Source organism: Somniosus microcephalus, chromosome 1 (genome assembly GCF_052327205.1).
Source record: "Somniosus microcephalus isolate GS21.2 chromosome 1, FLI_Smic_1.0, whole genome shotgun sequence".
NCBI classification, from domain to species: domain Eukaryota; kingdom Metazoa; phylum Chordata; class Chondrichthyes; order Squaliformes; family Somniosidae; genus Somniosus; species Somniosus microcephalus.
Genome location: NC_140987.1, coordinates 260,327,627 through 260,349,345, shown reverse-complemented (window position 1 = coordinate 260,349,345; position 21,719 = coordinate 260,327,627).

Below are 21,719 nucleotides of genomic sequence, written 5' to 3'. Positions count from 1 at the left end.
ACCAGCGGAAAAAAACTATTCCCAGTTAGATAAAGAGGGGTTAGCAGTAATGTTTGGGTTACAGAGGTTCCACAAGTACATGTATGGCAGGAAGTTCACCATATGCACCGATCATAAACCTCTTATCGCTCTTTTCAATGAAATGAAAGCAGTTCCACAGATGGTGTCACCCCGGATCCAGAGGTGGGCAGTGACGTTGAGAGCATATGAGTATGTCATCGTCTACAAGGCGGGCAAGTACCATGGGAACGCAGATGCCTTGAGCCGTCTTCCACTGCCAGGCACACCTATCCTTGCAGCTCCAGAGGACAGAGTTTTGATGTTGGAGGACACTGACACGGCACTTGTGACTGCAGAGCAAGTAAGAACATGGACAGGTAAAGATCCAGTACTGTCTAGAGTTCGAGAATATGTGGTGAGGGGATGGCCACAACATCTGGAAGGGACTGACTTCACACCCTACAGTGTCAGGAAAACAGAGCTGAGTGTGCAGGATGGTTGCGTGTTGTGGGGAGCACAAGTGATTATTCCACAGCTAGCACAACAGTCTATCCTACAGCAACTACATCAGTGTCATCCTGGGGTCTCGCATATGAAAGCCTTGGCTAGGAGTTACTTGTGGTGGCCAAAGCTAGATGAGGAGATAGAAAATCTAGTCAAGACATGCAGCACTTGTCAGGTACACAGGAAGGCACCAGCAGTGGCTCCTCTCCACCCCTGGGAGTGGCCGGATAAACCATGGAGAAGATTGCACTTAGATTATGTGGGTCCATTCATGGGGAAGATGTTCCTCATAATCATTGATGCACATTCCAAATGGATGGAGGTTTATCCTGTTAATTCTGCTTCCTCCACTACTACTATAGACTGCCTGCATCAGAGCTTCAGTAATCAAGGGCTACCGGAGATCGTGGTAAGTGACAATGCCACTTGTTTTGTGAGAGACAAAAGAGTTCATGAAAAAAAATGGCATAGTGCAGGTGACCTTGGCTCCATATCATCCGTCCTCAAATGGACTTGCGGAGAGAGCCGTACAAACATTTAAAGAGATGATGAAAAAAAGTGCAGAAGGGAGTTTAGCAGCCAAAGTGTCACGGGTTCTGTTCAGCTACAGAATAACACCTCAATCCACCACAGGACTCTCTCCTGCTGAGATGTTATTAGGTCATAGACTACGCTCCACTCTTGACCTTGTCCACCCAGACCTAAAAAGGAAAATGGAAAACAGACAAAACAAACAAAAAGAGAACCATGACAAAAGAACAAAGAACTGAAGTTTTGGAGAAGGAGATGCGGTCCTTACCAGGAATTTCAATTATGGACCAAAGTGGATTCCTGGCTTCATAGACTCAATGACAGGTCCAGTATCATACAAGGTCATGTTGGGAGATGGTAGGGTAGTACGCAGACATGTAGATCAGATACTTACCAGACAAGGGGAAATTGAAATTGAGGTTCCAGATGCAATGGCTGAGGACAGGGTTGCCCCCAGTTATCCAAGTGCATCTGTGGTGCCACCACCATGGACAGAGACAATTCCACAGGAACCTATTCGTCAAGAGGAAACCATCGTTGCAGAGTCAGATACTCTGAGCACTGCTCAGGAGCAGCTGGTGGCTTCACCACAAACAAGCATGGACTTTACTGTTAGACATTCACAAAGGCCTCGCAAGCCACCAGAGAGATTGATACTGACCTGTTAGATTCATCAAGTATGGAACATAGTGAATGGAGACTTCTTATGTGACCCTTAGGAATGGTTGTTTGTTACGAAATTCATACTGAAATCTTAAGGGGGGAGGAATATAGTAATCTGGGATGTTATGATTAAGGTTATCCACCAGGTGGTGCTGTAGCTAGTGCTGCCACTAGTTAAGATCAGGGGGGTTGCTTCCTGTCAAGGTCAGCAAAGGTGGAATTCCAGGATGCAGGATGCAGGCCTGTATGTTTGCTACGCAGTTGTTAATAAAGTATACAGACTAATTCTAATATCTCGCCTCTTCAAGTTCTTGCTTCACTACATGGATTTATCACAGAGAGAAATTAGAGAAATATGCAAATTTAGGGTTAAGGCAGGGGGAAAACGGAGAGGAAGTAATGTCCATTGGGCTAGGGGAAGGGAGGGAATTGAAAGCAGAAGCAGTTGAACGGATGTTGTTGATCTTTTTACCAAAGAAGTACATGAGCTCCTCTAATTTATTGTTGGAGGAGGTGGGGAGGGTGGTTTGAGAAGTCGGTTAGTGGTGGAGAAGAGAAGCCTGGTGTTATTTTTGCCATCCTGGATGATCTTAGAATAGTGGGCAGTTTTAGTGAAGGAGAGCAGGACTCGGTCGTGCTCTATATGATCTAGCCAAATCTGGTGATGGATGATTAGGTCAGTTGTCCACCACAGATGTTGAAGTCTGCGTCCCTTGGATGTAAGGGAGCGGTGAGGAGGGGTATACCAGGAGGATCGACTAGGGACAAGGGCACCAAAGGTGGTGCGATGGTTTGATTTAGTAAGTCAGTAGCTGCAGAGATGTCATGGAGAATAGTAGGCCAAAGGCTAGGTACAGGAAACTTTGTTATATCCGGCACCGATGGGACCGAGCTGTTGCCGATCTATCAAAACTGCCGGACATACAAAGTTAATGTTGAAGCATACGGAGGTTTTCATCTCCGTATCTGACAACAAACACTGTTGCTTAGCAACAGCTTGTAAACAGTTGGCCCGTACCTTGGAAGCTTCTCTGTAGCTTAGCAACAGCTTCAGAGAGACTTTCCAGAGCCCGACTGTTGAAAACAAAGCCACGAGAAGAAAAAAAACCTAACAAAACGGCTCCTGATTTCTGCCGGTAGATCGAGGTTTCCGGACATACAACCTCCGGATAAACCAAAGTTTCCTGTAGTTGGGAATTAGAAAGTGCAGTGGTAAAGGACTTGTGGGAGAGTTGTTTCCAGGGGCGGATGCGAAAAGAAGTGGGTTTAGGAGGGGGACGGGAACTATGGGTAGCAAATTATATAAGGAAATGGTCAGAGATGCCTTATTGGTGATGGTTATGGAGGGGATAGTGAGGTCACATGAGATGTTAAGATTCAGAGGGTGGCCGTGTATATGGGTGGGGGAGTTGACATGAAGTGAGAGATTAAGGGAGGAAAGGAGGGCAGTGAACTCAGAGGAGAGGGAGCAAGAAGAGTTGAGATGGAGGTTGAAATCACAGAAGATGAGAAGTTGCTCGGTGCAGAGGCAGAGGGAGGAAAGCAGAGAAGATAACCCATTGAGAAAACTGGTATGGTATTTGGGTGGGCGGATTTTAAAAGAGAGACATGAGGGGTGGAATAAGGTGATATGCTCAACGGAGGAGAAGTTGCTGGAGGTGTGATTTAGATATAAGGGCTACGCCACCACCATGGTGGCTTGGGCCTGGAATATGGTGGAAAATATAGCCAGGCAAGGAAGCTTCATTACGAGGAAATGTGTCATCACCCCTCAACCATGTCTCTGTCAAACCTACGTCAATTGTGACTAAATACCACACACACACAGTCTGAGGTTACGTAATGCAGAGGATGCCATCCTTTTTATTTAAATAACATCCGTCTGTTAATAAATGGACTAAATGGCATTTTAGTCAATGTGTTCTATTACAGCTGGATTTAATAGGATGTGGAGTAGCAGTAATTACCATTAGTGTTGCATTACCAGCAGTGGTAACATTGCAATATGTGGGAAATATGCAATAACATTACCTCACATTGGGTGATCCAGGGAAGAGTGTCCTTTACAATGCCTTGTTGAAACCAGTGAGAAGCTGCAGTTCGAGAAGCTAGTCACCACAGAACAATGATGACCTCCTGTGTATCTCACCCCTAAACCATTTCCATTTGGTTTAATGAGGCGAATTATCCTGACATTCTCTATGTCATAAACCTAATTTTGAAAAGTACTTCTTTCCTCTGTCATTAAGATGACAGAATATTTGAACTCATTTGTTATATTTTGTTTTGCTGCCTCCCGGTTTATTTGTTTAACTATTTCTTCACTGCTCAATAACTATTGTAGAGGTTTTAAGTTGAAGGGATGGGAGGGGAGCCTTGATAAACCACAGCAGGGACACATAGGGCTCAATTTTAATAGCCCTGAGGAGGCGGGTTTGGAGGTGGGTCTGTTGGGAAAATTGGGAAAAATGGCTTCAGACACCCAACCCACCTCCATCCCGCCCCCACCCGATTTTCCTGAGTGTCTGTTTAGTCGCTCCAAAACTGACCCGTCTCCAACCGGTGGGACAGTTAGTTAAGGCAGTTAACAGCCGGTGAACTGCCTTGCTAATCCTATTTTGATAGTGGTTTCCCATTTTCCTGCTTCTGGCTCCTGTTTCCCGACTTGTCAGAAACAGGCCAGGTTCAAGGAGATGAGTTGCTGGAGGACATGATTTGTATGCATTGGTGGAGCACTTTAAAAGTGCCCCTGAAACATGGCTGACATTCAAATGCAACAACTTTGTTGTTGGAGATTTGGGATAAGATTTTGCAAATCTACTGACCTTGTTCAAGCTGACACCCATCTGCAGTGTGACCTGAATGGAATTATTTCAGGCCACTTCGATTGTGTGCTTGCAAGATTGTTACCTCAATTGAAATCCAAAGCAAGGGGATGGGAAACATTTATTCCCTCTCATCCTGCTCCTCATAATCGGAGGAGCAACAGCCGTGTGGCTTACCACATATCTTCCTGGGAAGAGGAGTAGGAGGAGAACGAGAGGAGTCTTGCATGCCCTGTTGTGACGAATGCAGCATCCCTCCAGTTCATTGCTGCCCATCAACCAGGGTATGTACACTCCCATGTCACACTACCATAAGCTTGCTCTTTGACCATAGTTGGCCACCATATGGCTCTGTAATTGCAGGCAACACTTGTCCAACATCATACTTCATCTCTGTTATACCCTCTTATTTCCTATCACTGTTACCATTAGCATTGCAAATGTAAGTCGCCCTGAGCCCTCAATGCACTTTTGCCATTTCCCAGAACACATAGGCCACACAATCAAATGTTTGCCATAATTTCTCTTTAAAACATGACAAAATATACCAACAACAGTCAGAAAAAAAAGGAACATCACCCAAGTGAGTCCCCTTGTGACTATAGGTGCTTAATCTTTCTCTTACGTGTGCTTCTACGTGGTACTTCCCCTGTGGCTTCAGCAGATGTAGAGGCACCTTGCTGACTAGGATGCTACTCCTGCTTAGACGCCTTTGGCGGGTGTCCTCTGGGTTTGGGAGCCTGGGCGGGCTCTTCAACAGTCTGCTCTTCCTGTGGCTGTGCAGGGGCTGAATCGACCATCTCAGTCGTCTCTGCAAAGTGGGTCTCTGACCGAGGGCTCCGTAGTGGCATGGTCGTGCGAGCGCTTTGAGAGGAGCCCACACTTCCTTCTGTCCTGCCAACAACATCCCTCTCATGGGTCAGCCACACTTCAGTACTGGCAAGTGGCTGGAGAGCACTTTGCTGCACTTCAGGGGGACTTTGAGGACCCGTATCTGCACTGGCAGTCCTCATCAAAAGGACGTCCATGAAGCTCTGGTCTCTCTGCTCAATAGCTGCCCATCGCTCCTCCAGAGATGTCAGTCTATTCTGAACAGTCATCATGTTTTCCTGACTCTGACGACTTATTTTCTCCATGGCGGTAGCCATCCTTTCCACTGAGGTAGCCAGCCTTTCCACGGAGGTTACCATCCTATCCACGGAGGTTGCCATCTTATCCATGGTGGTGCGTTCATGCGCCATTGCCTCCATCATAGCAGTGCTGATGTTAGAGATGGATTCCTCCATTCCCTCCACACTCGCACTAACACTGGAGGCAAACCCGTCCATAGAGACCTGCACTTGTTCTTGTATTTTACGAACCACTCTTTTTCTGGATGGCTCCAGAGGCACAGCCTCTGCATGCAGCTCAGCAGAGCTGGGAGATTGCTGCGACCTCCGCCGAGGACTCTCCACTGCTGTCGCTGTCTCCACCATCTGCTGATGCTCACTTGTGCGCTGTGATAGACCAGGTGGCAACTCTACTCTAACTCGCGAGGGCCCCACCGAGGTGTGCGTTGCTGCGCTGGTGCTGGGTGCGCTGAGTCCTGGTGACGCTGGTCCCTCAGAGGCTTCAGGTTCCTCTGAGGAGATGTCCGGCTCTTCATCCTGGATTGTGGAGAGGGGGGCGCTTGATGGTCCTGTGGGAGAGTAAAGGCTTGATTTAGACATCTGATATTGATGTAGCAGATACATCCTTTTGAGCAGATTATAAAACGCGATTCTCTATGAACATCATATAGAATTGCATTCTGAGAGGGCTGAAACTCTATTATGTCACCAGCTTCCTCTAGTGTGCCCGTCTCTCCATTGCCCACTTCCAGGTCCTCGCCACCTCCAACAATCTCGTTTGCAGCCTCCTCAGCACTGGTCAATGTTGCAAGGGTGGGTATTCCTCCTCCAGTCATTGCTCTCTCCCTCTTATTGTGGGCTATCTTTTCCTGCAAGGAGGGACACAAGCGGTGTTTCAGCCACAGTGATGGAGTAAGTGTGAATAATCCCTACCATAGAAGATTTGAGTGAGACGAAGATGGGGTAAGGTCCCAAGAGGAAGGTAGCTCCATGTGCGTTGTTAGTTGTTGTCACTGCATGACAGTGAGAGCGAGTCTAAAGGGTGCATAGGCAGGATGCTGAAGTGATTCAGTGCAGAGGCAGAGATGGATAGGAAAGGGTGCAAGGGAAGTAAGGGTAAGGTGGGATGTGAAGGAGAAGGCTTACAATGCAGAGTGCAGGTGATGAGAAGAGAAGGGAAGCAGAATGAAGGTAAGTGAGATGGGATACTCACTTTTGATGTTCTCACAAGATCATTAAACCTTTTGCGGCACTAGATCCATGAGCATGCATAAATGGACCTTGCGCTGACCTCCTGAGCAATGTGCAGCCAGGCTGCCTTGATCTGCTGAGGAGGCTTCCTCCGGCCATCAGGAGGGAGGAGAATCTCCCTGCGCCCTCTGACAGCATCCACAAGAACTTGGAGAGACTCATCATTAAAATGAGGAGCTGCCTTGCCTCTGGAAGAAGTCATAGCTGTGAAAAGAAGTGCAATGGAAAGGCTCAGGCTGAATGGCAGCTTTAAAAGGAGCTGCTATTATGACATCATCAGAGGTGGCCAGCCGACCCGATCCCACTCATTGGACCGGCCAGTGCACCTCCATGAAATTAACAAGGTACTTGAATAAAAATCGCAACTCTGCAGCTGTTCCCACCAGAAACGGCTCCCGAACCCACCCACCACGCAACCCAACTCCAACCCGCCTTGGGAATTAAAATCAAGCCCATGGGTCCCTTGGTTATTACGAAGGAAGGCCAAAAGAATGCCTGGTGAGTAGGTGGGTGGGTGGGTGGGCCTGAGGTTTTGATGAGGAATTTGGTATGAGTGCATTAAGCATTCACATCAGAAGAGAGTAGTGGCCTGGACACCCTCTGCCCCCCCACCCCACCGCCCCATGTGGGCCCTTCAGCTACCCCTCTTGGTGAGGTACATCTGGAAAGAGCTCAGCCGATGCTATGCTGAGAGAAAAAAACTTCTCTGGCGTCAGCTGCTCTTCTGAAAATTGGCTGAATTTGGGACCATGGCCTTGGCTTGAAACACACTTGTGGGCTCCACTTCTACCACTGCAATGTCAGCTGTGGCTCAGTGGGTAGCGCGCTCACTTCTGGGTCAGAAGGTTGTGCGTTCAAGCCCCCACTCCAGAAACTTGAGCACAAAAACTAAGCTGACATTCCCAGTGCTGCACTGTCGGAGGTGCCGTCTTTCGGGCGAGACGTTAAACCGAGGCCCCATCTGCTCTCTCAGGTGGACATAAAAGATCCCATGGCCGCTATTATGAAGAAGAGCAGGGGAGTTATCCCTGGTGTCCTGGGCCAATATTTATCCCTCAACCAACATCACTAAAAACAGATTATCTGATCATTATCACATTGCTGTTTGTGGGAGCTTGCTGTGCATAAATTGGCTGCTGCATTTCCCACATTACAACAGTGACTACACTTCAAAAGTACTTCATTGGCTTTAAAGCACTTTGGGACGTCCTGAGGTCGTGAAAGGCGCTATATAAATGCATGTTCTTTCTTTAAGTACTGAAAGCTGATTTATTTCCTTGCATCCAGTATGCTGGGGGCACAGAATGTGGGATCAGCAAGAGTTTCAGCAGATGACACAATTAGTTTGGCCTCCTTTACCAATGTCAGGCTGCAAGGGAGTGGGGCTGATTACTCATCGACTCCCCCCCCCACCCCCCACAGTGGAAATTCCCACAACCATTTCTTCTGAATGGAGATCCAGCATCACCAGCCGCCATCCCATTTCTTGCCCAGGGCTGTCCCCTCCCACTCCTGTTCTACTGGCAGTCTACCAGAGGAAATTTGGAATACCCTGACATACAGAAAGAAAGGTACCTGGAGGCATGAGTAGAGTCTGAGATTGCGATTGCCTCGGTTTAACATCTCAGCCCAAAGAAAGCACCTCCGACAGTGCAGCGCTCCCTCAATAAAGCAATGGAGTGTTCTGGCTCAGAGGTGAGAGTGCTTCCACTGAGCCATGAAGGCAAAAATGGCAGCTCTTTTGTGCATAGCAAGATCCCACAAACACAAAATGAGGCAATGCAATTTTGGTCCCATTGATTGAGGGAAGAACACTGGGAGAATTCTCTGATTTTCTTTGAACGATGCCATGAGATCTTTAACGCCATTGGAACCACTGTAACAGGCGGATAGGGCTCAGTTTTACATCTCATTCAAAAAACATTCAAAGAGCGGGGGTGTTATCCCCGGTGTCCAATATTTATCCCTCAACCAACATCACTAAAGCAGATGATCTGCTCATTATCACATTACTGTTTGTGGGACCTTTGTGTTTTGTGTTTTTGGGAAAAAGATTTGCTCTGGTCACTATAGGTATACTGTAGCATGACTTTCATTATATATCTGGAGATCGAAATCAGACTCTAAATCCAAAAGCAGGAGAGAGTTAGAACGCAGGTGAGACTACCATACTGTGTTGCCTTAAGAAGCCCTTTAGTAAATTCAATTTAGAAACATTGGCCTAGAAATTCACTTGGGCGCGGGCAGCTCGCTCGCGCCCAAAAGTTAGCGCTGGGCGGGGAGGCATTAGCGCACGCCGTATATTCGTCTTCTGCGCCCCAATTCGGAAGCGGGCGCTATACCAGGGTGTGCCCGCCTCCATTTGGGGCGCTGCAACTGAATATCGGCGCGCTAGTTGCCGCAGCGCCACCCGATACGGTGCGGCAGGCTGCGGTACTGCAGGCCTCCTCCTTCTCTTAAGGGGGAGGTGCCTGCAACGGCCGGAGCCCTGATCGCGAGTGCCGGCAAAAGAGCCCGGCACAACAGAGAAGTGCCGGGCTCCACGGAAACCAGCCGGCAATGCTGCGGGGGGGGGGTGGAGGAGGCCGGGGAAGGAGGTGCGGGCAGGCGGCCGCCGAAAAAGCGGCCGGCCGCACCTTCAGCTTTAAAGCGCCCCACTATGGCAGCAGGACGGCCCCGTTTTCTGTTCACTGTTTGCGCCCGCTTCGGAGGAGGCAGGCGCAAATAAATATGGGGATCGGCGCGGTTTCGGGGCGTTACGGGCCACCGCGCACACCGATGACGTCATCGGTCCCGGCGCAGCGCTAACGGCTACCGCCGCCAATACCGCAGCACTCAATTTCCGCGCTACCACCCCGCCGGCGCAAAAGACCTCTTTAGGCGCTAAGTGGGCGCAAGGCCCACTGAATTTCTAGGCCAATAGGCTTAACCTGTGGGGGAGACCAAAACTAGGCGAGAGTGGTTAGAATGGGGAACTCGCTACCACAGGGAGTGGTTGAGGTGAACAGCATAGATGCATTTATGGTGAAGCCAGATAAAGACATGAGGGAGAAAGGAATAGAAGGTTATGCTGATAGGGTAGATGAAGTGTGGAGATGTGGAGCATAAACACCGACATGGACCAGTTGGGCCGAATGGCCCGTTTCTGTGCTGAACATTTTATGTAATTCTATGTAACCTGTCTCAAAGAGTCAAATGGGACAGAGAAACCGACACAACAATAGCACACCCAGCTTGCTGGACTAAATTATCTCGCAGTTTCTCATTGTTTCCATAAATATAGAAACATCTGAACCACATGTTTGAAATGTTTCTGTGGGACGAAAACAATTTAGATTTTGTGTTGTTACTATGGAAACATCATTCACAGTTAAGGGAACTGGCCTCAACTTACGTGATAATAATAAAGAATTCTACACATGTACGGATAAAGAATTTTCTTTGTTTACAAGTTACTGCGGATGAGGAAACAAGAGAATGTTTTGATCAGAACTGCTTCAATCAAAGGGTAAGATTATTTCCACTGAGACACATGGTCCCATATCTTGCTGAACCTGGTTGAAGGTTTAATGTTGAACTGTGTAACACATATCATGATTTCTGTTACAATAACTTTCCTAGTCACAATAACAGCAGTGTGAAGTAGCTTTGCTTTCTGAAGAACAACTGTTTAATTTTGTTGAACTTGACTTTGGATGACGATGGCATAGGATAGAAGTATTTCCACAGCTGTTAAACAATTACAAATAAGTTACAGCCTTTGTGTTTTGGGGAAATAGAATTGCTCTGGTCACTATGTGTAGCAAAATTGTAAACACATTTTTGAAAGACCACGTTATATAGAATTAGATAGAATTTTACAGCACAGAAACAGGCCATTCGACCCAATTGGCCTATGCCAGTGTTTATGCTCCACACGAGCCTCTTCCCACCCTACTTCATCTCACCCTATCAGCATATCCTTCTATTCTTTCCTCACTATTGTGTTTATCTAGCTTCCCCTTAAACGCATCTCTGCTGTTCCCCTCAACTACTTGTAGCGAGTTCCACATTCTAACCACTCTCTGGGTAAAGAAGTTTCTCCTGAAGTCTTTATTGGATTTATTAGTGACTATCTTATACTTATTGGCCCTGAATTTCCAACCCCCACGGGTGCGTACGAGGTATGTACGCGCCCATAGGGGCTGCGCATGTGCCGGGTTTAGGCTTGCGAAGCGCATGCGCTGAAACCCGGAACTTGCGATCTTAACAGATCATCCGTATACCCCAAAAAAGTGCCTCTGCGGGTGGAGAGTTGCGCTATTTGCTCAACTTCCGCCTGCTGAAAGGCCATAAAATTCTTACGCCTGGTAAAAGCAGGCATAAGGCCTGCTTTTACCAGCATAAGAGTTTAAAAAAATAGAAAAATAAGATTTTAATCACTCACTTATAAATTAAAAACCCTGTCCAATAAGGTAAGGTTGTATTAAACCTGTTACAACATATTAAAAAAATTTCAAAAATTTAAATTTTTATTTAACATTTAATTAAATGCCATTTTAATTAATTTTATATATGTAATGGTTTTTATTTATTTATTTCAGTATGTTGGTGCATTTTTGCAGTCATCCCCATTCATACTTTTCACAGTTCTGTGTGTACGGAACTGTCAAAAGTATGAAGGGGATCCCCTTCTTCCATTGGTTGGGCTGGCTCATGTGATCCCAGGGGCACTTGCGAACCGCATGCGCCCCTGGGTTACCTGGGCCTCTGTGCATTTCAAAGAGGAGAGGCCCAGGAGCGGAAACCTCGGTATCTACGGAACTAGCCGGTAGGTTCGTAGAATTTTTTCTGATCGGAGGCATTCGCACACAGGAAACCTCCGATCAGAAATTCAGAGCCATTGTGTATTTGTGACAGTTTCAAAGATGGTTGCATTATATTTTTTTATATGATGGTAGATATACAGAATAGATGTGTTTCAGAAATAGCTGGTGTTGAGGTGGAGGCTGTCTTTCCTTATATCAGCCCAAGTCATTGTTGCAGCCAAGCTGTCTGAAAGTTGCCGTGAGGTTTTTCGATCTGTAGATGAGCTAGGATGCAGATGTTTTTCTAGGTGCTAATCAAATTATACTTGATAAAGCATTAATAGATTTTTTTTGTCATCAAGGTGAGGAATGCTAATGTTGGGGAATAAATTAGATTCTTAGGCAAGGGTATTAAGGGTTATGGAATCGCGGCAGGTAGATAGAGTTAAGATACAGATTACCTATGAGCTAATTAAATGGTGGAACAGGCTCCAGGGGCTGAATGGCCTACTCATGTTCCTATGTTCCGATATTACAATCATTCTTCTAAATTGCTCCAGCTCATATTGCAAAGCACCGCCAAAGCAGTCCAAACAACAGAAACGTCGAGAAAGGTCTGTTGTATAAATATCTTTCCGCGGTCACAACTATACAGTCTTATAGGCCCCGCGCAAAACTCACCTGTTTGGGCAGTATCAAGCCTTGTATTGCCGGCATACACCTTTTGGTTTACAAGGAGTGAGAAAGGACATGGTGTTATTTCTAATAGTGCGGCTGTAATTACGTACATGGTAGTTATATTGTAACAGAATGTAAATATGTATTCTTCCAGACTGCTTTTGTCTAATTTGCAAGAATTCTGAAGCCTGTAAGTCTATAATAAGACAAACAATTCAGCCACAAGTCTCCAACCATTGTATCAAATTAACCACAATCTCCTCCCTGAAAACGAAAACAAGAAAACAACACAATGAATAGCTCGTAAGTGTGTGGTAGTTGGGCATGGAAACAATGAAGCTGCTTTTTCAATCAGAAATGTTAACCTGTCTTTTCTCTTTCTGCGTGCTGACAGGTTGAAGGCTCCACTTTTGTATAGTTAAGCAACCAAGGTCAACAAGTGAGGTAAGAGACGGTATCAAGCTTACAAAACTGCAAGGAAAAGTGGAAATCGAGAGGACTGGGAGGGTTATGAAAAGCCTCAAAGGGATACAGAGAAAGTCCTAAGAGGGATTATGAAAAATAATAATGCGAAGGATAAAAACAAAAGTTTTTATAAATATATTAAGAGAAAGAGACTGGCAGTGGAAAATATGGGCCAATTAAAGGCAGATGCAGATGGGATTAAAACAGGCAATAACAGACTTGTTAAATTAATGCTTTGTATCCGCTTTCACTCAAAATACCAGCTGTACAAGAAACCTAAAAATAAATCAAAGGGAGGAATTTAGTGGATTTGACATAAGTTTAAAAAAATGGTAATAGAGCTGAAAGGGTTAAATTATGAGGCCCAGTTGCATAAACTTTGTTTGTATTCCTTTGAGTTTAGAGGGTTGAGGGGTGATCGAATCGAGGTGTTTAAAATGATAAAGGGATTCGATAGGGTCGATACAGAGAAACTGTTTCCTCTGGTGGGGGAGTTCAGAACAAGGGGGCAGAACCTTAAAATTAGAGCCAGGCCATTTAGGAGGGAAATCAGGAAGCACTTCTTCACAAAAAGGTTAGTGGAAATCTGGAATTCGCTCCTTCCCAAGCTTGGACCAAATGAAATTTTCAAGACTGAGATCGATGGATTTTTGTTCAGTAAGGATAGCAAGGGATATGGAGCAAGGGCGGGTAAATAGAGTTGAAGTACAGATCAGTCATGAGCTAACTGAATGGTGGAACAGGCTCGAGGGGCTGAATGGCCTCCTCCTGTTCCTATGTTCCTAGACCAGCTGTGTATTATCAGAATTTTCATTTTTCCATTTCAGGTTTGCAACATTTGGAGTTTTCTCTATTTTATCTCCCCTGGGACATCTTTACTGGCAGAATATTAAGACAAAATTACATAGCAGATAGTAAAAGTTATGGAACTAATGCAGGTGTTAGTTTATTTTGCTCTGCCAAGTGAAGGATTAAAGATCGTGTTAGTCGACAGTGATTTAACTATGACAGTGCCACAGCAAATCTAGCTTCGAGCAAAAGAATACATATAACATAAACCTTTACTGGGTACACTCACACACATGCGTGTTGTCTGCATGTGTGCGTGACAAGTCAGGTTAAATGTGCCACGCTCTTTTCTTTACAGGTGTCAGCTTGGCTCAGTGGGTAGCACTCTCGCTTCTGAGTCAGAAGGTTGTGGATTCAAACTCCACTCCAGAGACTTGAGCATAAAATGCAGGCTGACGTTTCCGTGCGGTACTGAGGGAGTGCTGCACTGTCGGAGGTGTCACTTGGGACAGGTAGAGGAGTCAGCTCACCATATTCACCTTTATTGCGCTTGCCCGCTCCAGCGGTGATACGAACAGACCACCCCTCTACCCGGGTTGCCGTATATGGTTGTCATGAGATAATTTTAGAGCCACTCTTCTGGCTGCAGTGGCCACCTGAGATGCTCAGGACTGGCACAACTCTGGCTGCAGGTTGGGAGGGGATGTATCCTCCTGCTGTAGTGCAGCCCTACCCTGTAATATACATTAAGTACCTGTGGGTTATATGCCAGCCAGAGAGCATGATGTACAACCTCTGCCTAGTCAAAGTACCAAGCCATCTGACTCACTTACTGGAGGTCCACGCAAGTTCCTGCTCACCAACCCCACAATACACTCCTGCCAAGGGAGAGACTGACTGCTGCCGAACAGAAAATGGGAGTCAACCACCAACTGTCACCAGCTGGACAAGCAAAGTGACAAAATCTGGCTAAACCCACCAGCAAAAGTAAGATCCCCCCACCCCACTGTCTCTGATTTGTCTGACATCCGGTACTGGATGAGCAGAAATTTCCTCCAACTAAATATTGGGAAGACTGCAGCCCTTGTCTTCGGTCCCCACCACAAACTCCGTTCTCAAGCAACCGACTCCATCTCTCTCCCTGAACCAGACTGTTGGCAACCTTGGTGTCATATTTGATCCCGAGATGAGCTTCCAACCACATATCCGTGCCATCACTAAGACTGCCTATTTCCACCTCAGTAACATCGCCTGACTCTGCCCCTGCCTCAGCACATCTGCTTCTGAAACTCTCATCCATGCCTTTTTAACCTCTAGACTTGAATATTCCAACACACTCCTGGCTGGCCTCCCATCTTCTACCCTCTGTAAACTTGAGGTCATCCAAAACTCTGCTGCCCATGTCCTAACTCGCGCCAAGTCCTGTACACCCATCACCCCTGTGCTCCCTGACCTACATTGGCTCCCAGTTAAGCAACACCTCGATTTTTAAATTCTCATTCTTGTTTTCAAATCCCTCCATGGCCTCAGACTTCCCTATCACTGTATTCTCCTCCAGCCCTACAGCCCTCTGAGATATCTGCTCTTCCCCAATTCTGGCCTCTTGAGCATCCCCAATTTCAATCACTCCACCATTGGCGGCCGTGCCTTCAGACTCAGGGGAGTTCTGAGCCACAGTATCATGGAGTATCCAGGCGCATGGAAACACCTTCACCTCGAGGTTCCTCTTAGGTTCATCATAACTTCCTTGCTTTTGTACTCTATGGGCTCGAATTTCCAAGCCCTGTGGAGGCAGGTTTGGAGGCAGGAGTGGGGGGAAAATTGCAGAATCGGGGTGCATGAACCCTTCCCATCCCCAACCCGCCTCCATGCCCGTTTCCCAGGAGGCGAGTACCCGACCTGTGCTGGGAGCCGCCTCCCCGAGGCGGGAAGGGGATTAGTGCCAATTAACTGCCTGTTAACTGGTAGTTAACAGGCAGTTTTTGGCCTAATCCTTATTTTTAGCCCTGAAGTGTGGGCTGCCCGACGGCTCCAAACCACGCCAAGTTAGCAAGGCGGACCGTCGGGCTGAAGGGCTTGGAGGGTTCGAGATGTCCGGTTTTCAGGTGAGTGATGGGTGCATGAGTGCAGAGGTAAGTGTGTTTGGTGTGTGTAAAGTGTCTAAATAAGTTTTACTTATCTTTACTTACTAATTCAGGCTTCCTTCCTTCAGGTCTCGAGAGTCCCTCATCTCACTGGCACAGAAAGCAGAATGGCCGCGAGCTGTCAAAAGTTGCAGCATTCAGCTTTCTGTTCTGGAGAGATTTCTAACTGAGTCTGTGGAGAAGGACTCAAGTTAGAAGTCAGATTGTCAGTGTTTGACAGCTTCACAGAGCTGTCAAACACTGATATTTCATCTGTCAAAAGCTCTTGACAGATGAAATGTCAATCCCTGACGTCACCTGTAACCGGGTGCCCCTTAATTGGCCTGCTGAGCCTGTTGGGCGGGCTCAACAAGGTCAATCAAGGAAAATCGCGTGGGTTGGCCACAAATCGATGGAGGCGGGACTACAACCCAAAAAGTGAGAGTCCCGCCTACATCACGTCCCCATTGACAAAATCTAGCCCATAGCCTCTATTTATAAAGCCCAGGATCCCGTATGCTTTTTTAACAGCTATCTCAACATTCCCTGCCACCTTCAACGATTTGTGCACATATACCCCCAGTGTTGTGTATGTACCTTTAAGAGAGAACTGTTTTACAGCTCCTGTATACTGTAGTACCGGCAGTGACCACACCTGTATATAAAGCCGGAGCAGGCTTCTGTACTTCAGTTTTGAGACTACTCTATTCCAGTAAATACCTGTTGATTGTTAAGTTACAGCATCCGTGTAGTTCTTGGGGAAACATCCTATTTAAAGAATCATGCATCTAACAGTGGCGACGAGTGTCGATTCGAATCTACCTGCAACTCTGCATTTCCCTTCGAGGATTCGCTCCGGGAGGGCAGTGGAAGAAAGTCGAGGCCAGAAACACGGGCGTCGACCACGAGCAACCGCCCAGTCGTCCGGCAGAGAGTGAACATCACAGGGGAGGCTGTGGAGAGCCGGGCTTGGTTCCCCAGCCACGACGATCAGCAACAGACTGGCGACAGGTACAGCGCAGACCCTTCCCGGATAGCGGCGGCTGGAGCCGACCGACGGCAGAGAAAAAGACGAGTAGCGTCGACGGGGTAAGATAGAGGGTGAAGCGCACAGGGCGCAGCGGGGGGATGAAAACCGAGCGGCGTTGAGGAAAAACAAAACGGAGAGAGAGAGGGTAAAGCAGCAGCCGGGTTCAGGACCGAGCGGCGGAAACGGGAAAGGCGCACAGAAAAAAAAAACGCGCAGAGCACAGCCAGGGCTCAAGGGCTGAACAGTGTCCGTGGGGAGAAGAAGGGAGAGCGCGGGAGACGCCATTGAGCCGCGGAGAAGAAGGAAGAGCGCGGGAGACGCCATTTTTAGAAGCCGCAGCGGAGGAGAAGGGCGAGCACGGGAAGAAAGGAAAGCGCGGGAGACGCCATTTTGTGCCAGCGGAGAAGAAGGGAAAGTGCGGGAGACGCGATTTGTGACAGTTAAATCACACCCAGGGATGCCGAAGAGTGGCAGTATCTCTACGTTCGACAATGAAGTCGAAGATTGGGCGACATATGTGGAACGTATTGAAGTGTACTGCAGGGCGAATGAAGTGCCAGATGCTAGTAAAGCACTGGTTTTGTTAAATTCCATGGGTGCAAAAACTTATGGGTTACTGCAAAACCTATCAACCCCAGAGAAGCCTGCGAATAAGAATTTCGAAAGCATAGTAGAAATCCTACAGGACCACTTAAACCCCACACCGCTGCTGATAGCAGAACGATTTAAGTTCCATAAAAGGAACCAACACAAAGATGAAAGCAATGCTGAGTACTTAACGGAACTACGCAAGCTATCAAAACACTGCCAGTTTGGAGTGGGACTAGCAGATACGTTAAGGGACAAGTTTGTGTGTGGGCTTCAAAGTGAAGGAACCCAGAAACGGCTTCTATCAGAAAAGGATCTTACGCTGCACAAGGCTTTCAGTATGGCAGTATCACACGAAGCAGCCGCAAGGGGCTCTGCAAAGATACAACGGAGACCGCAAGAATATGGCACCAATGAAATGTCCTATGGAACAGGGAAGTGTTATCGCTGCGGCAGAACAACACACAACCAGAAGGATTGTTGGTTCAAGGACCAAGTGTGCAGACTGTGGAAAAGCAGGACACATAGCAAGAGTCTGCAGGTCTGGGAAGAAAACCAACAGCAAGAAATCTCCACAAGAGAAGTACAAAAAGGTACACAAGGTGATGGACAGTAGTTCAGACGAAAAGAAAAGTGACACAGACTCCGGAAGCAGGGAGCTGGGTTGTCTGAAACTACATAAGGTAACCAAAATGGAGGATCACCAGACTATCTGGGTTACACTCAAGATAGACGGAGTCCAAGTGAAAATGGAATTGGACACAGGATCAGCCCTAACAGTCATAAACCAAAGGGACTACAAGCAGCTATTTTCACATATACCCTTGAAAGCTACAGAGATTGTCTTGAAGACGTACACGGGGCAAAAAGTCTACCCCAAAGGAAAAATAAGGGTGAAAGTGATATACAAAGGCCAGGAAATACCTAAAATGGACTTATATGTATTGCCAGATGGAGGCCCACCACTGCTAGGACGTGAATGGATCCGGAAGATACAATTAGATTGGCATTCCATACAGGCACTGAAGGTTGAGGCCAAAAAGGATGATGACGTCACACCTGGACGACTGTCAAAAATGCTAACTGACGCAAAAGAAGTGTTCCAGGAGGGACTCGGAACACTAAAAGGCATAACAGCAATGATTAAAATAGAGGAAAATGCAAGCCCAAAGTTTCTTAAGGCCAGACCAGTGCCTTATGTGATCAGACCAGCCGTCGAAGCAGAGCTGGAAGGGTTGGAACGTTTAGGAGTACTGTCCAAAGTAGACTGGAGCGAGTGAGCTACACCCATTGTTCCTGTAATGAAGAGGTCGTTGAGTAATACGCCTGGGGAACCAAAGAAGGTCCGCATCTGTGGGGATTTTAAGGTGACAGTGAACCCAGTCCTTCACACGGTACAATATCCGCTTCCACCAATTGAGGATATTTTCGCCTCGCTATCTGGAGGTAAACGCTTCACCAAAATTGATCTAGCCCAGGCGTACTTGCAAATGGAGGTAGAAGAAGCCTCGAAACAATACCTCACGATCAACACTCATAAAGGTCTCTATCAATACAACCAGCTGGTGTTCAGGGTAGCATCGGCTCCGGCTATTTGGCAAAGGGCGATGGATCAAGTCCTGCAAGGGATTCCAGGGACCCAGTGTTATTTGGACGACATCCTGGTCATGGGCGAAAATGACAGTGATCACCTCGCCAACTTGGAGAAGGTGCTCACCAGATTAAAGGAATATGGGCTACGAGCTAATCGCCACAAGTGCGAGTTTTTCCAGAAGCATATCTCATATTGTGGCCACGTCATCGATGAAGAGGGGTTACATAAGTCCCCTGAAAAGATTGAGGCAGTAGTCAAGGCTCCAGCACCGGAAAATGTGCCACAACTGAGGTCGTTCCTCGGGCTGGTAAACTACTACCATAAGTTCTTACCAAATTTGTCCACGGTATTACACCCACTGAACACCCTACTGCAAACAGGGGTGCCATGGAAGTGGAATGGCGAACGTAGACGAGCTTTCCAGAATGTAAAGAATTGATCACATCAAAAGAGGTGTTGGCCCATTTCAACCCAGCACGACCAATTCGGTTAGCATGTGATGCATCACCCTATGGTATTGGAGCGGTGCTGTCGCATAAATTCCCGGATGGCTTGGAGAGGCCAGTAGCCTTTGCGTCTCGGTCACTAACCTCAGCCGAGCGCAACTACACCCAGATTGACAGGGAGGCCCTCAGCCTAGTATGGGGAGTAAAAAAATTCAACCACTATCTGCATGGGCAGAAGTTCACCTTGCTGACGGACCACCAACCACTTGTCTCCATCTTTAATCCTAAGAAGGGCGTTCCAGTGATGACTGCACAACAGTTACAAAGATGGTCCCTGTTTCTAGGGGCAAATCAATATGAAATAGAATATAATGGCACGAAACAGCATGGAAACGCTGATGGTCTATCACGCCTGCCACTGCCTACTGTGGGGAAGCACCAGCAGTGGACCCTTTCGAGATATTTTATTCGTCAATAATTGAATGATTGCCAGTAACGAACGCGGATATAGAGAAGGAGACCCGCAATGATCCGACACTGTCTCGGGTATATGATTTGACGGTGAGGGGATGGCCAACACATGGCGACTCACTGTTGCCAGCATTCTCATCCAGAAGAGAACAGCTGTCAGTATGCCAGGGGACAGTGATGTGTGGATCCCGAGTGGTGATTACACCCAAGTTAAGGGAGAGAGTGCTAAATGAGCTTCATGAAGGACATCTGGGAGGGGTGAAAATGAAAAGCCTTGCTAGGGCTTATGTATGGTGGCCGGGGACCGATCAACAAATCGAGGACCTAACCAAGAGCTGCTCAGGATGCCAGAAGGTCCAAAATACACCACCACATGCCCCTCTACACCCATGGGAGTGGCCCTCCTCTCCATGGCAACGGGTGCATATTGATTTTGCTGGTCCATTCATGGACTCAATGTTCTTAATAGCAGTGGATGCTCACTTGAAATGGCCTGAGGTGATAAAAATGTCCTCAACCACTACAGAGAAAACGATTGCAGTCCTACGGACCATATTTGGCAGGAACGGCTTGCCAGAGCAAATTTGCTCTGATAATGGACCACAGTTTGTGTCCGAAGAGTTTTGAAAATTTATGAGAAGGAATGGGGTAAGGCATTACACATCCGCCCCGTATCATCCAGCCACAAATGGATTGGCTGAAAGGTTCGTACAAACCTTTAAAAAGGTGATAAAGGCTATGTGCGACGATGAAATTCCACTACAGCATAAGGTGGACAATTTCCTATTAGCCTACAGAAATGCGACACATGCAGTTACCAACCAGACCCCAGCCATGATGTTCTTTAACCGAAGGTTGAGATCTCGTCTGGATTTGCTCAGACCCAATGTGCGAAGAAATGTTGTGGATAAACAATTCCAGCACATCAATGAGAAGCCGACAAGGAGCTTCAATGTAGGACAACCAGTCTTGGCCCATGACTACCGAACAGAGAAATGGCAACCCGGAATGATATGCACAAGGCAGGGGCCATTAATGTACACAGTGGATGTCGGGGAGAACATTGTGAGACGCCACGTCGATCAGATCTTAGCGTCACAGGAACGAGTCAATCCCATGTCTCGAGTACCTGGGGATGAACCCGACATACCGGTAGCATCTACCTCTGAACCAGTAGCAGTGGAAACCGATGAACTAACCGACGAAAAGGGGCCAGAATCGCCTCCGCACCAAGAACAAGAACCTCAGGAAAGGCGCTATCCCGAAAGAATCAGGAAGCTGCCCCAAAGACTGAATCTATAAATGGACTATTTTCAGTTAATGTTGCATGTTAAAAATGTTAATTGTTAAATGAATGTTATGGTACTGTTAATCTAAAAGGGGAGAAATTGTTGTGTATGTACCTTTTAAGAGAGAACTGTTTTACAGCTCCTGTATACTGTAGTACCGGCAGTGACCACACCTGTGTATAAAGCCGGAGCAGGCTTCTGTACTTCAGTCTTGAGACTACTCTACTCCAGTAAACACCTGTTGATTGTTAAGTTACAGCATCCGTGTAGTTCTTGGGGAAACATCCTATTTAAAGAATCACGGATCTAACACCCAGGTGTCTCTGTTCATGCACCCCCTTTAGAATTGTACCCTTTAGTTTATATTGCCTCTCCTCATTCTTCCAATCAAACTGTATCACTTTGCACTTTTTTGCATTAAATTTCATCTGCCACGTGTCCGCCCATTTCACCAGCCTGTCTATGTCTTCTTGAAGTCTATCACTATCCTCCTCACTGTTCACTATACTTCCAAGTTTTGTGTCATCAGCAAACTTTGAAATTGTGCCCTGTGTACCCAAGTGGAAGTCATTAATA